Here is a 15,618-nt window from a genome sequence, read left to right on the forward strand (position 1 = left end):
CTAGTTGAGGGTACTGTACTGATTCTTTGGGGGTATGCTGGGGCCATGATGGTCACTGAACTCTGAAATCCGGTGGTTCTCGATAGGTAACATAAGCATTATAATTCCCATCCTTTACAGATGAGGAAACTGAGGATTAAAGAAATTAACTTGATTTGCCTAAAGTCTCACAGCTAGAAATTAGAAGGACCAGCTCCCAAACACAGAAATCCTGACTCCCAGTCCCGGGCTCTTACCTGGCTCTCAAACAGGAACCAATCAGACTAAAGTCATCGGCAACGCTGAAGATTGACCGATAGAACGTAAGCTGCTTGAGAGGAGAACTCGGCCTCCCCAGGACTTAAGACAATACTTGACACATAGTAAACACTTAATACTTGCTGATGGATGATGGATGGATGGATGGATGGATGGATAGATGGATGGATGGATGGGTGGATGGACATATGGATGGACGGACAGGCAACAGGATGAATTCTGAGTATGTAAATCAGGTTTCCAATTAGAACTAAAAATAAGATGTCATAATATTTTATAAGCTGCTAATGGAAAGTGGTGAGGGAGGAGTGAAGGACAGGCAGTAGAAATCCACTGACTATAATTATATTTCCTATCCCAAGCAATTCATGGAGCCAACTTAAGACTGCTATGACTAAAGCGTCAAGAATCCTTGAAGGCCGATAAAAGGAGCTGGACTCTTAATTCCTTTTTTTCCATTGAACTATCCTCTGGCTTGATCAGGAGAGCAGGGCTTTAAATCAGCAAGGCTATGGGAGTCCTTATAGTAGAATTACACGCAGGGGTGTGTTGGAGCTCATGAGAGCTGATTGTTAAATTTTCAGTGTAAGCATTTATACCTTAGAAATAAGCAAATGCTAAAATTTAGGGCTTCAATTATTGCATTGTTGGTTGCATAGATCTGAGAAAGGAGAAATGGACAAAACTTTAATAATAGAGATGAAACTTTAAAGCTTGTCCTACATACTGGGGGAGAGGGAAGGGATGGAGAGCCAATTGTTAAACATTTATGAGCACCACACCTGATTCCATCCCTTTGTGCAAAATAAACATGAACTATGTTTATTGAGTGGCAATGTATTGTACTTGGAAGTACACATTTGGGCTGAGAAGAAATGGATTTAATTCCTTATCCATCCATTTTCCAGTGAAATGCTAGGCTGGCCAAGTCATCTCCTAGAATCACCAAGCTAGCACTGAAAGAGATCTCAGAGGCCACTTTGTCCACCCTTTCAGTTTTGACAGATGGGGATACTGAGGCCCAAAGAGATTCATCTGAGATTACACAGGTAGAAATCTTGGAGTCAGCCTCCTTTCCATTGTACCATGCTCTCTCCTTCTTCTGGACTTCAGTTTTCCTATCTACAAACTGAAAAAGATGACACAAAATCAACTCTAAGATTTCTCTTAGTTCTAAAATCTTATCTTTATGACCAAATCCTGGGAATGGGACCCACGCTGAAATGGTGTCTATTGTACAGGATGAAATCAAATGCCCCATCTTGTCAGGAGGTTCATCCTCCACTCACTAAGCCGTGTGACCTTAGGCAAAGTGTCAGAGTCAAGTCTCTTCACCCCCTACAAAATATAATGCTGGAACATTATTGCAAGAAGCAACTCTGAGGACAAAACTGCTAGCAACAGGTAGAAATTTCAGAGAACACATTTTAACGTAGTCTGGAGAAAAACAATTAAAACCATTCCAAAGGAGAGCTGATAGTCTCCAGAGGTAGAAGGAGAAAACGTTTTCCCCTTAATAGCGGCCTTCGACTATGTCTTGGAGATGTCATCAAAAGGCGTCCTGGTTAGGTCTTCGTTGGACTGGACAGCTCTGAAGTCACTAAGAGCACTGCCATTCTGCAGGTCCCTGATTGAGTGATCCTGCAGTGATGTCTCTAACGTGATGAAGCACTTTGAAATAGGAGAGTGTAGTATAAATGTCTATTATTATTGTTATTCTCATCATGATGATTATTATTCATCTTGATCTCATCGCTTTCAAGTGAGGTTAGACAGAAACCATCCCGAATTTCTGCAAACTGTTACATGGATAAAGTGACCATTTTTCTTTGATTTCTTCTGCTAGGTAGATTATATCTTGAAAGCATTTCATTGTACGTGGGGATGATATTTTGAGTATGTATGGCAATAGCAATTAAAATTGTGCTCTTGGGTTTTGGAGAGACATGTTGGTGATGTGGATAGAGAGCAAGACTTGGGTTTCAATCCCACTTCTGATACATCCTGAGCACATGATCATGGGCAAATCATAAAATTTCTCATCTCTCTAGGCAGTGCTTTAAGATTATGTTATAAAAAATTTGTGTGTGTGTGTGTGTGTGTGTGTATATACACACAAATATTTTATAATATATATATACACACAACTATTTTATAACATATATATGTGTGTACGTATGTGTGTGTGTGTGTGTGTGTGTGTGTATACATATATATATATATATATAAAACAGGAGAGTTTCCTTATTCTAAAGCTTTCTATACCAGGAAAATCACAGACCCATTCCCTGTTCTGGATTCAATTACTATTGTTCAATCGTGTCCAACTCTCCATGACCTCATTTGGGATTTTTTGGGGCAAAGATCCTGGAGCACTCTGCCATTTCCTCTTCCAGTCCATTTTACAGATAAGGAAACTGAGGCAGAGTGACATAACTTGCCCAGGATCACACAACTAAAAAGTGCCTAAGGCCATATTTGAACTCAGGGAAGATAAGTCTTCCTTGTATCTCCTGGATGCTGTCTCAATACCCTATTCATAAATTTTTAGAAATCAAAGTTGTGCCCGAACCGATAGGAACATGAATTCTGTCGGTAGTGATGAACCAAGTGTTGAATTCTTGAGGTCTGTCTTTGTAGAATAGAGATCTGTCACCTGCTAAATTATGAGAGTCAGATAATTCTAACCACCAAATCTCACCTTGCTTAAGCATTAAGTAGGTGCTAAAGTTTTGCAGCTTTCGGTGATGTGTTGTACAATTTCCATTTCCTTACTTTCCTTGAATTCAATAATCTGGGCTTTTTAAAGTAATCCTTTTGAAGTTTCTGGCGGTGGCTCTAAATTGCCGTTCAAAATGCTTCCACTTTGGGGCAGCTAGATGGCATGGTGGTTAGAGCACAGGCGCTGGAGTCAGGAGGTCAAATCCTGCCTCAGATACTTAACACGTCCTACCTCTAGTATGACTCTGGGCAAGTCACTTAATCCCAATTGCCTTGCCAAAAAAAAAAAAAAAATCTTCCATTCCTTTAACAAATCCATATTACAGCCCTTTGCTCAAAGCTCTGTCAATATATTGATAGTTAAGACCATAAGGCCATATGACCTTTGAGTTCCCTCTTGGATCTCAGGTGTTTTATGGGTTCCTTTGAGAAGTCAGCCTCTTTCAATTACCTCAGACAAATGAAGGGCATCCATCCACTGGTAGTACCTCTGATTGTCCAACACAGTGACACCTACTTGTTCCAAAAGCATTTCTGTTGGTTTTTGAACTAGTTTATCGTATGCTCTAACTATTCCTCCTCCTCCTCCTAATGGTTAGATTAGGATGTGTTCATCTTTCCATTGCTCCCTTATGGGGATGGGCCTTGTGTCTCATTAATAACAGAGATTTAGGAGACTTTTCAGATCTTTTATGGCCTTGTTTATATTTCTGAGAGTGTGTGTTAGGATCGGTACGGCATAAATACCGATTGTTTTTAGTGGGATCTCCTTGCTGATGTCGGATTTGAGGACGTCAGTCTCCCGGCACCCATAGCCACAGTTTTGTCCTTAATAGTTTTAAGCCCCAAATGTCTCGCCTAAAGGGGAGCAGAGTATTTCTAATGATCGCTTTTATCCATTGGTTCAATATTCAAGCACGAAGCCCTCATTTCTATCTTTCATATACATTAAGAAACTTACATTATCAAGTTCATTTTAATATAATTGGAGGAAGATTCTACCAAATGAAGCTATTTAATGCTGTTTTTTTCTTTTTTGAAGCCCTATAACTGGATGTCATTTCTGCAGATCAGATGATTAATGAGTCAGATAGCGGATAGAGCGCCGAACCTGGAGCCAGGAAGACCCTTACAGGCTGGGTAATTTAGTCTTTGCCTCAGTTTACTCAGCTGTAAAATGGAAGTGGTGACAACACTTTTCTCCCACCAAGGGTTGTCGTGAAGATCAAATGATATGACCCACATAAAGCATCTTGAAAACCTTAAAGCTCCAGAGAAATGTAAAATAGCTGTTATTAATAAGGCTTTGGTATGAGCTCCCTTTTATCCTTAGTTCTGCTTAAGAAGGAACACATGACCTAGTTCTGGCCCCGCAATGGGCAGCATGAATGGTTTACCAGTGCCCCAACTGGAGGGAACTCCCAAACTGATAGGATCATTAACACATTGGAATATAGCACTGGACATAATAAAAGTGCTCACGGCTTCAGTCCGCTCCCCGAATGGCAATGATTAGACAGCGAGGTCAGAGCCATGGATAGCACACTAGAGTCACTGTCAAAAAGACCCAAGTTCAAGTCCTTCTGCAAATACTTATTTGCTACGTAACTCTGGGGAATCCTTTAACATACCTCGAAGGACCCTGCAATGTGTTTTTTTACCCACAAGGCAAAGAAAATGGAATAAAATGAAAAAAAATTTTCAAACATAAAACTATGATATCCACTTGTAATTACTTCTATTTAAAACATGTTTGCACAAATAAAGAAATTATAGTAAGTTATTTGTAGATGTTTTACCTTCTCCTAGTCTCAATTTCCTGTCAGTAAAATGGGAATAATAATAGCGCCAACCTCCCAGAATTGTTGGGAAGATCCAGAGAGATAATATCTATTATAAAGTGCTTTGTAAAACTCTACACAAACATAACTGATTATTATTATTGTTAGCCTACTTTAGACATCAGCACTCACTGCATTATTTTACTAGCGGGTGAAATATTGCTCTTTCTAATTTGTTCCCAAGTATCTTATGGTATCTCTTGTGGTAGCAGAACACAAAGAAACATCATCAGCTCCCCTTTCCTGCATCAAGTTGACCAATACCAGTTTTGAGTAGGGCCAACCTCTCTCTCTCTCTTTCTCTTTCTTTCTTTCTTTCTTTCTTTCTTCCTTCCTTCCTTCTTTCTTTCCTTCCTTCCTTCCCTCCTTCTTCCTTCCTTCCTTCCTTCCTTTTTTCCTTCCTTCCTTCTTCCTTCCTTCCTTCCTTCCTTCCTTTCTTTCTTCTTTCCTCCCTCCTTCCTTTCCTCCTTCCTTCCTTCCTTCCTTTCTTTTTTTCTTTCTTTCTTTCTTTCCTTCCTTCCTTCCTTTTTTTCTTTCTTTCTTTCCTCCCTCCTTCCTTCCTCCCTTCCTCTTTCTTTCCTTCCTTCCTCCCTTCCTCTTTCTTTCCTTCCTTCCTTCCTTCCTTTCTTCTTTCCTCCCTCCCTTCCTTCCCTCCTTCCTTCCTTCCTTTCTTTCTTTCCTCTCTCCTTCTTTCCCTCCCTTCTTCTTTCCTTCCTTCCTTCCTCCCTTCCTCTTTCTTTCCTTTCCTCCTTCCTTCCTTCCTCTCTCCCTCCTTCCCTCCTTCCCTCCTTCTCTCCTTCCTTTCTTGAGACAATTGGGGTTACGTGACTTGCCCAGGGTCATAGAGCTGGGAAGTGTTAAGTGTCTGAGCCAGATTTAACTCAGATCCTCCTGACTCTAGGGCAGGTGCTCTACCCCCTGCAGCACCCAGCTGCCCCTGCCCAATCTGTTTCTGTGATTCTTTGGAATAACTGCATCAGACTGAGCAGAATGTTGCCCATCACCGGGGCCGCCAGAACCTGATTCACCAACTAGTACGGTCCCTGTTAGGCCCAGAGAGTGCTGATCTCAGAACACAAGAAGCCCCCACTGCACCCTTTTACTGTGTCTTTATCCTCTTCCTTTCTACAAAGATGCTACATTGGATTCTGAGAAAGTCGCCATTGTTGTCTGGCAGCCATTTGTGACTCCTGCTGCTCTCTCCGATGGATGCTCCCGGAATTCCCTGGTGGGGATGAAGGATGGGGGAGCCTTGCTCCTCCTGGAGGTGCACTTGGAGAGACAGGTGTGTCACCCCCCACCACCACCCCGACTGTAAATGAGTGGTCTCCTTGGCCAGGACCCGACTTCCTGCGCGCCCAGCCGGCTTCCAGCACACCTTTAGGTGTGAGCCGGCTGAGGGAGCAGTGGGGAAGAAGCAATAACCAGCGTCTCATTTTTAAAGAGGAATTAGCTTCTTATGAATTCTCTTTCTTCCACTTTTCTCTTTTTTCCTTTTTCTCTTTTAAGCAGACTCTAGACTAGAGCAGGGAAGGACAGAGACAGCTCCTCCCTCCCCGAGCTTCCCCCCCCCCCCCACCGGCACCGCATCCAATGCCAGGTCCCCTCGGGCCCAAAGCCAGGATTAATTAATGAGCCACAGAGAGACTGGGCACCTAGGTCAGGCTGGAAGGGTGGGGGCCCAGAGCTAGCAGAGCCCGAAGCCAGAAGTGGGCAGAGACACTCCGATCCAATCAACAGATGACTCAGGTCCCTGACTCAGCTCCTGGGACAGACAGTGCTTTAGTCAGGAAGCCTGGGCCTTGCACTCCCTCTGAACAGGGGAGCAGCAGACTTAGGGCTGGAAGGGATCTCAAAGGCCATCCATCCCAAGCTCCTGACTGTCCCGGATTAGCTACAGGACACGAACGAGTCCCTTTTCTTTCTGGGAAATGAAGGAAATGAGCTATGGTCCCTGGGTCCCTCCTCTCTCTGATATTCTGGTTGTAAATCAGGTCTCATTCCCAGTCCCCATGGCCCTGTCTCCTCTCCATTATCCTTAGATCCAAGCAAAGCATCATCAACAAGCTGAGGAGGGAGGGACGAGAGATGGTGAGACTTGGATGAGATCCGGGGTCCGAGTTTCACTGGCGGACCTCTCTCTCCCGCTTAGAATGTGGCCGAGTCCTGAGATTTGGTTCCTCACAGAGACTCAATCAGCAAGCATCTATCAATCACCCGCTATGTATTAAGGGCTGGGAACTCAAATTCAGAGGATGAAACCATCCAGGCTCTAAAAATGATTATTTTCTAATGAAGGGTCTGGGGCACACGATGGCATATACCCGGGGGTCCCTGCTGCCCGGGAGCTCCAGGCTGGCAGACCTTTTCAGTTTCTGAGCCTCAGCACAGCTAATATCCATCGGGAATCTGCCAGCGCGGTGAACCCCTACAACTGAAGGTTCACCGGGCTACCTCCAAAAGGGGTAATTCTGCCCACATCAGAAAGAAGGAACAGGTTAAAGAAAGCTTCCCTGCTTGGAACAGCCCCCCGGGGTGGCCGTGCTTTCGGCCCGGGTGAGACAGGAAACCCAGTCTCAAAGGAAAAAAAGAAATCAGGCCCGCCCTCGAAATCACCACCTCTCCTCCCTTTTGCGAAACATCCTCAAATACGAGAAAGAAAAAAGACTGAGTCTGAAGTCTCTGTTTTACTCTTTTCTACAGCCACAAGAGACATTACCCAAGTTTTCCATGGCTAGCACCTTTCCTCCGAGATTAACTCACACACACGCGGTGCCCATGGCAGAAACAGAGAATCTTACATTGGATGGACATACGGTGTTTTACACTGTGTGTGTCACCTCTATGCTGTTTTACACTGTGTGTATTTCCTACTGCTTATGTTATAGAATATAGTATGTTACATCCCATATATAGTGTTTTACATTGTTTATATTATAACTGTTATTTTACATTGTATCCTATATCAAGTATTTCATATTCTCTATGTTCTAGAATATAGTATCTCATATATATACACACATATATATTCATTCACAGGGTTTTACATTGTATCTACCAGGGCATCTTAAAGTTTTTCTATTCATGAACTCTTTTCTCCTGAGAAATTTTTATGTGACCCCAAGTATATTGGTATAGAAAATATAGAGAGAAATCAAAAATTTACTGATATAATCATAATTTCATGATTCCACATGCAGTTATGAAACCCCATATGGAGTCATGACCCAAAGTTTAAGAAGCTAGGGTATATTATATATATATGGTATTTTATATTACATATATATAGGAATATATATTATATATTATAATATAGCATATTATGTTATATATAAAATATATATTTGAATACATATTATACAGTATATACTTCTCATCTTCTCAAGACGAGCTTCTAAAGGACAGAGGACAGCATTTTTTCTTCCTTTGTATCTCCAGTGATTAGTACAGTGTCCTATATGCAGTAGGTGCTTAATTAATACTTGACTGTCTACCATCATCTTGGTGACTTTCATCCAAGTTATTATCTCTAGGACCCACACTTTCTTTGACCAGCCATTACACCTCTAAAGCCTAATTAAGCTCCTTCCTCTCACTCTCCCATTTTCTGCCCATACCCCACCTTTCTCCCCACCTCATGCCTCAGAGCAATTACCAGAGGATAATAATGGGTGTTCGGATTCCAGCACTGTCTTTGGGACCTCAGTTTCCACCTGGAACAATGACCTGTGGTTCAGGAGCAGTGGGAGGAGCTCTGAGCTCACAACGTCTTCCCAGGCTGCCTTCAATCTCTCAAAGACCAAAGGACTTCAGGCCGGAAAGTCCTAAACACCTCGTTTTCCAGAGAAGGAAACTGAGCCCCTCCCAAGGGAAGTGACCGTGCGCAAACTATGCAAGTGAGAAGAACCACAGCCACAATATAATCCAGGTTCTTTGATTCCAAATTCATCACTCCTGTTACACCAGTGGCAGCTAAGCAGTGCCTGGAGTCAGGAAGCCCTGAATTCAAATCTTACCTCAGATAAATATTAGCTGTGTGACCCTGAGCAAGGTTCATTTGACTCAATTTTCTCAACTATAAAATAGGAATGATAATAATAGCTCCACCCCTCAGAGAGGATAACATAATCCTATAATAAGAGAAGATAATAAGATCCTATGTATAAGTATTTGGCACAAATCAGGCACTTAATAAATGCTTGTTTTCTTCCTTCTTTCCAGCACCAAGTCAGTCATGTCTCTGTTTCCCTGAATCAAACTGCAAGAAGCTGAACTGATATGGTCACAATTCACTGAGGTAGAAAGTAAACCAAATGAGGGCACAATGCCTAGTATACAGCAGGTGCTTAAGAAGTGTGTTTCCCTCAGTCATACTGAAGAGCTGGGCAGATAGGGTCACAATTCAGTGAGGTAGAAAGTTAGCTGATTGAGGGCACAATGCCTGGTATACAGCAGGTGCTTAAGAAGCGTTTGTTGATTGATTGAGCATATGGTATGAAAAGGTCTCAGTCTACAGACTGACCCAGAATCAGGTTACGGAGTGACCCGGAAGGAATCAGGCAACGGCCGTCGGGGCGGCTCTCCCTCGGTCTCCCAGAATCCAGAATCAGAACCCTAGCTCCACAGGACACAAGTCCCCTGGGAGGGGCTGGAGCTTTCCCGACCCGGTCCGGCTGCCTGGCTCTCTGGGAAAGCTGACTACAGGGAGCCCGACTCGTGCCCCTCCCAGTGCGCAGCCCGGCGGGCAGTCCTCCGAGGACACAGGCAGTGAGGCCTGTGGACGGCCGTCGCCCCAGCCTGGCCAGGGCCGCCCGCCGGGCTCTGAGAATGAGGAGGGAACAATGAGGCCATTGAGTCGTCCCTGGATGGCCCACAATGTCCCTCTCGGTCTGTCTCCCTGCCTGTCTGGGGGGGAGGGAGGGGGAGAGTGCCCAGTGAGACATAAGGTAACCAGAAGCCTCCAAGCAGCACCCCGCCCCTAGGCTGAGTCAGGCGGCCGTCCCGGGGCCACAGACATTACCCAGAGGGCTCTTTCCAGAAAAAGGCCTGGAGACAAAGAAGACTCAAACCTTGTCCCCGACGCTGCTAGCCCGGCACCCTTAACCTCAGTTTCCTCATCTGTTAAATGGAAATAATGGTAGCACCCGGCTCACGAGTTTGTGCCAAGGTTCAAATGAGACAGGCCGCCAGGTGCTTCGGGGCCCTGAGAGGCGGCGCCCTGTGAGCCTTTAGAGTATTTCTCTGGGTCCTTTCTCAGCTTGGAAATGAGGCCCTGGCTTCCCCTCTCGGGGTCAAAGACCCTCAGGTGCCGGGAAGCAGAGGAAAGCTGCAGCTTGGAGGCCTCCGCTTCCCGCCTCAGGGATCTGGAGCGACTTGTTCTGTCTGCTCCGCCACGTGGGGAGGTCAGGCTGGGTGGCCTCGAGGGTCCGCTCCGTCTGGGACCGCTGAGATGCTCCGCGAGCTCGCAGAAAAGTCTCCCTGACGTCAGCACGTCAGGAGCTCATGGCGGAGGCAGCCCGAGGAGGGGGGAGAACTGGGGCTCATCAGGAAGCCACGGGGAGTGGGAAAACTGCCCTGGAAGTCAGCAGCCTCAGTTTCCCCTCTATGTCCTAAGAGCCTTTCTAGCACGTCACTCTGTGTTGTGTTTGAAGGTCTATTCCAGCTCGACATCCCGTGATCTGAGTTCTAAGGTCTATTCCAGCTCTATCACTCTGTTCTCTGTTCTGAGTTCTAAGATCCTTTCCAGTTCTATCACTGTGTTCTCTGTTCTAAGGTCCCTTCCAGCTCCGACATCCCGTGTTCCATGTTCTAAGGTCCATTCCAGCACTATCACTGTGTTCTATATTCTAAAGAACCTTCCAGCTCCGACATCCCATGTTCTGAGTTCTGAGGTCTCTTCTCACTCTGTCACTCTGTGTTCCGAGTTCTGAGTTCTGAAGTCCCTTCCAGCTCCGACATCCCATGTTCCATGTTCTAAGGTCCCTTCCAGCTCCGACATCCCATGTTCCATGTTCTAAGGTCCCTTCCAGCTCTATCACTCTGTGTTCTGTATTCTAAGGTTTCTTTCCACTTTTGAGTTTTATTGACTCCCAGACCGTAGCATGGCATTTACTACTCATTTTATTACAGGGCAGTTCAGAAAGATTCGTTCCGTTTGGGGGGATCAGGGAGCCTCCGAAACTCTTGTTTGGATATGTCGATGATAGAGTGGGTAGAATTCTGGACTTAAATTCAGGAAGATCTGAGTTCAGACTCTACCTCAGGCACTTGCTAAATGTGTGCCCTTGGGCTGGCCATGTAATCTGTCTGCCTCAGTTTACTCATCTGTAAAACTGAGATAATAACAGCACCCACATCTCAGGGTTATTGTGAAGATCAAATGAGATAAATTCACATATGGCACTTTGTTATCTTAAAAGCACTACAGGAATGTTAACTATTATAATTTTTACTATGACCTCCTCCTTTGTGCTCCCCAAGTATCTACAGTTAAGTCACAGGGCCTTCCCGTAAAATCACCAAATAAAAGAGTCTATTGTTTCCAGCACTGTCCCAGCAAACTCTAGGATTTTTCTAGTAACAGGAACGCTTAACCTGGGGTCAGTGAACTTCTCTTAAAATCCTTTTTAATATCTGCATTTCAATATAAATTGGCTTCCTTTATAATCCTGCATATTTTATTTTCTACTTTTAAAGATAGGAAGCCCTTAGGCTTCCCCCTGCTGCTGCCAACAAAATCTACGACACACAAGCCAAAAAATCCCATTCTGACTCCAGACCCTGTGACACCACACACACAGGACTGAGAATCGGGAAAATCTAGGTCTGTTTCAAGTTCTGCCACAAGCTGGTTTTATCACTCTAGGAAAGTCCTGTAGCCTCTTGGTACCTCGCTTGCCCCATCTGTGAAATGGGAATGAACACAAACACCCTTCCTGGCTGATACAAGAGGATATTGTGGGCACTGGATGAAATAAAAGGTGTGAACTCTCACTGAGAAGTGAAGAGTGTCATATAAATGGTGATGTTGTAGTATTAAAGCTTGAGGAGCTAGGAAGTCAGCATCAGGGTCCCAAACTGAGATGTTGCCTCCAAAATCAAATTCTGGGGTTTGCATTATATTAATTTTGCCGTGAACAAAAGAGGAATTCCAACCAAGAACAAGAAATTTCTATAATGAGGATAAACTTGAAGCTTTCCCAGTAAGGTCAGGGATGAAGCAAGGATGCCCATTATCACCACTATTATTCAATATCATACTAAAACACTAGCTAGAGCAACAAGAGAAAAAAAATGGAAGGAATAAGAATAGACAATGAGGAAAAAACCAATCACTCTTTGAAGATGATGTGATGATATAGTTAGAAAACACTAGAGGGTCAATTAAAAACTAGTTGAGACAGTTAATAATTTTAGCAAAGTTGCCAGATATAAAATAAATTCACAAAAATCATCAGTATTCCAATAGATTACCAACAAAATCCACTAGGAAGAGATAATTTCCATTTAAAATGACTGCAGACAATATAAAACACATGGGAGTCTACCTGCCAAGACAAACCTAGGGATAATAGAAGGTCTAAACAATTAGAGAAATAGTCATTGTTCATGGGAAGTCCAAGCCAACGGAATAAAAATTACAATTCTCCCTAAATTAATTTACTTACAGTGACGTACCAAACTGCCAAAGAATTGTTTTATAGAAGTAGAAAAAGTTATAGCAGAATTAATCCGGAAGAATAAAAAGACAAGAATATCGAGGAACCAATAAAAACAAATGTAACAAATTGGCAGCCTGCCCATACCAGATTTCAAACTATGCTACAAAGAAATAAGCATCAAAACAATCTGATATGGGCTAAGAAACAGTGGTGGATCAATGGAGTAGATTAGGTTTGTGATACACAATAGTAAAGGACCATTGTAATCTAGAGTTTGAGAAGTCTAATGATCCAGGCTTTGGGGGCAAGAACTTAACACTTGACAAAAATCATTGAAAAAAGTGAAAAGTATTTTGACAGAAATTAGGAATAAAACAATATCACATCCTATACAAAGATAAAGTCAAAATGGATAAATGATTTACACATAAAGGGTGATATCAAAGGTAAATTATGGGAACGTGGAAAAGTATACCTGTCAGATCTATGAATAAAGAGTTTATCACCAAAAAAGATAAAGAGGGTTACAGGAAGTCAAACTGAGCATTTTAATTGCATGAAATTAAAAAGATTTTGTTCAAGCAAAACTAATGCAATCAAAATTAGAAGGAAAACAGGAAACTGGGGTGGGTATGGAAAGTTTCTCTGAAAAACGCCTCATTTCTCAAATAGGAAGGGACTGAGCCAAATTTATTCCCAGTTGATAAAGGATCAATGGACAGGAACATGCAGTTTTCAGGAGGGAAAAAACCAATGTCATCAATAGTCACATAAAAAATGCTCTAAATCACTAAATCACTGCAATGCTGTAGTACTAACTCACACCTATCAGATTGGCTTACATGCCTGAAAAGGAAAATAACAATTCCCAAAAGGGATATGGAAAAATCAGGACCCCGATGCATTATGGTGGAGTTGTGAACTGCTCCAACCATTCTGGAGAACAATTTGCAACTGTCCAAAGGGCTTTAAAAGTGCATGCCCTTTGATCCAGTAAGAATATTACTAAGTCTATATCACAAAGAGATCAAAAAAAAAAAAAAGGGAAGCAACTTATTTGTGTTACATATATATAAACTTTTTGTGGTGGCAAAAAAAATTGGAAATTGAGGGAATGTCTCAATTGGGAAATGGCTAAACAAGTTATAGTATATTATTGTGACAATACTTTCATGCTATAAGAAATAACAAGTGGAATCGTTTCAGAAAAACACGGGAAGACTTGCATAATTGATGCAAAGTGAAATGAACAGAACCAGGAGAAGGTTGCACATAATAACAGCAATATAAAATAACAGAGATCATCAACTGTGAAAGACTTAGCCGATCTGATGAAAACAATAATCTAAGACGATTCCTGTGATGAAAAACGTTATCCACCTACAGAGAGAGAGCTGACGAACTCTGAATGAAAGACTGAAGCATTCTTTTAAGAAAACTGGGGGGTTTTTTGAGGCTTTTTTGTGTTTTCTTTTGCAACACGGTCACCTGACTTTATGGGTATATTCTATGTCAAATCATTTACCTTCTCAAGGAAGAAAGAGTGAAGAATGGGGAGGTAGAAATTTTGAAACCCAATTTTTTCAAATGAATGTTTAAAATTATTTCCATGTAATTGGGAAATATTTAATGAAATAAAATCTACATTTAAAAATGTATAGGAATTCCCTTCACTCTGCCCATAACTAAGTATCTCTTTCTCTCCTCCATCCTGTCTCAGACCTGAATCTGATTGGCTGTGTTTTATCTGATTTTCTGATTTTTGACTAGAGTTCTAGAAACAAGAGGCATGGGAAGGAAAGGATATTGGGTTAAGAGACCGGACACCTGGTTTTTCGTTCGGTCTCTTGCCATGTGATTCTGGACAAATCACCTTCTCTCTTTGGATTTCAGTTGCTTTGTCAGTAATAATAATATTAATGTAATTAATAACAATAATAACAACAATATTGGCCAAACTTTGCCAAACTTGTTGCAATGATCATTTCACTTGATCCTCACAATAACCCTGAGAATTAGATGCTATTGTGATTTCCATTTTACAGATGAGGAAACTGAGGCAGACATGGGGTTAATTGACTTGCGCAGGTAAGTGCCTGAGTTTGCATTCAGATTTAGGTCTTCCCATCTCTGGGCCCAGAACTTGATGCATTGTCCCACTTAGAAGACTTGATCATCTTTATGATCTGATTTTCTCTCAGCCTCAGTTTCTCCATCTGTATAATGGAAATTTCACCCCACCGACCGGGTTGTGAAGGAAGCAGATTGATAGCAGATTGTAAAGAGCAAGACTAGCACAAGAGATTTGTTACTTACTCCTGGTCAAGGATCTGGAGCCACAGGACAAAACAGAGTCGCTGCCCCCAGCCATGCTGAGATGCCGTGGTCATTCAGGAGGATGGGGTACGCCATCCCACTGAGGACTGCCCCCCTGTGTCCCAGCACAGCCCGTTTCCAGGCTGTTTCCTCTGGGCTGCTTTATCGTGTCTGCTTTAGAGCATCATTGATTTTTCTCCCCTCTGTGACTTTTACAAATGGTGCTACTTGCTGGAAAAAATGGAAGCTTGTCTCCAGCTAACACAGGCTGCCAGTGGCAGGTCTCCTTCAAAGCCCTAATGGGCCCACAGCTCCCTTCCGGATCTAACAATCTGCTCTGGGATGCTAACACTCTCTCGAATTTTAAAATGACTTTTTCCAAGCTCTCTTTCAGTTCCGATGTTCTGTTCCATGTTCTAGCACTTGGAGACTAAATGGGGACTGTTTCATTTTTGTCATTATTATTGTGGGCACTTTTCACAGAATGCTTAATCCTGTAGGTGCTTAATAAATATTGGTCAATTGGTTGGTTGAAGGAGAGATTCTAATGTCCTTTTAGGTTCTAAAATCCCTTCCAGCTCCAGCTTTCTGGGTCCCAGATTCCTTCTTAATTTAACATTATTTGTTCCATATTCTAAGATCTCTTTCAAATCTAACAGACAATGTTTCATGTTCTAAGGTCTCTCAGATCTCAACATTCTGTATTCTAAGGTCCCTTCCAGTTGTAAAATTCAGCGGTTCAGTTCTCACATGCTGATCCCTCTCAACTCTCATGTTCCAAGTTCTAAGAATCCCCCCCCCAGCTCTCACATTCTAGGTTC

The sequence above is a fragment of the Antechinus flavipes genome, chromosome 6 (genome assembly GCF_016432865.1).
Source record: "Antechinus flavipes isolate AdamAnt ecotype Samford, QLD, Australia chromosome 6, AdamAnt_v2, whole genome shotgun sequence".
NCBI classification, from domain to species: domain Eukaryota; kingdom Metazoa; phylum Chordata; class Mammalia; order Dasyuromorphia; family Dasyuridae; genus Antechinus; species Antechinus flavipes.